Below are 976 nucleotides of genomic sequence, written 5' to 3' on the forward strand. Positions count from 1 at the left end.
AAAATTGTAGTTGAAACTTACATTGCATAAAATACAGAATACTAGCAGAGATGGCACTGTAAACAACATGGCTTTTATGAGTTTAAGGGAAATGCAGAACAAATTAAAGCAAGAAACCCCTGCAGTATGCAAAGATTTGCATAAAGCCAATATTCACACTGTCATGGTCACAGGTGACAATATGTTGACTATTGTCTCTGTGACCAGAGATTGTGGAATGTGTCTACCTCAGGATAAAGTTATTATTGCTGAAGCACTGCCTCCAAAGGATGGAAAAATTTCCAAGATAAGTTGACATTATGCAGACTCCCTAACACATTGTAGTAACTCATCAGTAATTAACTCAGAGACTTTTCCCATTAAATTGGTCCATGATGGCTTAGAGGACCTTCAGGTGACTTGTTATAGTTTTGCAATAAATGGAAAATTGTTTTCAATAATACTAAAGCATTTTCAAGACCTTGTTTCTAAGTTGATGTTTCATGGCACTGTGTTTGCTCATGTGGCACCTGATCAGAAGACCCAGTTGAAAGAAGCATTGCAAAATGTTGATTACTTTGTTGGGATGTGTGGTGGTAGCACAAATGATTGTGGTGCTTGGAAGAGGACACATAGAGGCATTTCCTTGTCAGAACTTAAGGTTCAGTTGCAACTCTGTTTACCTCTAAAACTTCTAGTATTTCTTGTGAGCCAAATCTTACCAAGGAAGGCCATGTTGCTTTAATAACTTCCTTCTGTGTGTTTAAATTTATGGTATTGTACAGTATTATTCAGTACTTCAGTGTTACTCACCTGTATTCTACCTTAAGTAACCTAGCAGAATTCCAGTTTCTCTTCATTGATCTGGCAGTCATTTTGTTACTGGTATTTACAATGATTTTAATCCTGCCTGGAAAGGACTTGTGGCACAAGACCACCCCCAGGTCATATATCTGAGTGCTTCTCTTTTGATTTGTCTTACACTGTCATATGCATT

General features: G+C 37.4%; 1 pseudogene; it reads left to right on the forward strand.

The window, feature by feature from the left end:
- Positions 1 to 91: 91 nt before the first annotated feature.
- On the forward strand, positions 92 to 936 carry LOC103256018 (annotated as a pseudogene).
- Positions 937 to 976: the final 40 nt, after the last annotated feature.

Source organism: Carlito syrichta, unplaced genomic scaffold (assembly GCF_000164805.1).
Source record: "Carlito syrichta isolate Samal-C Ts95f unplaced genomic scaffold, Tarsius_syrichta-2.0.1 Scaffold1579, whole genome shotgun sequence".
Lineage (NCBI taxonomy): Eukaryota > Metazoa > Chordata > Mammalia > Primates > Tarsiidae > Carlito > Carlito syrichta.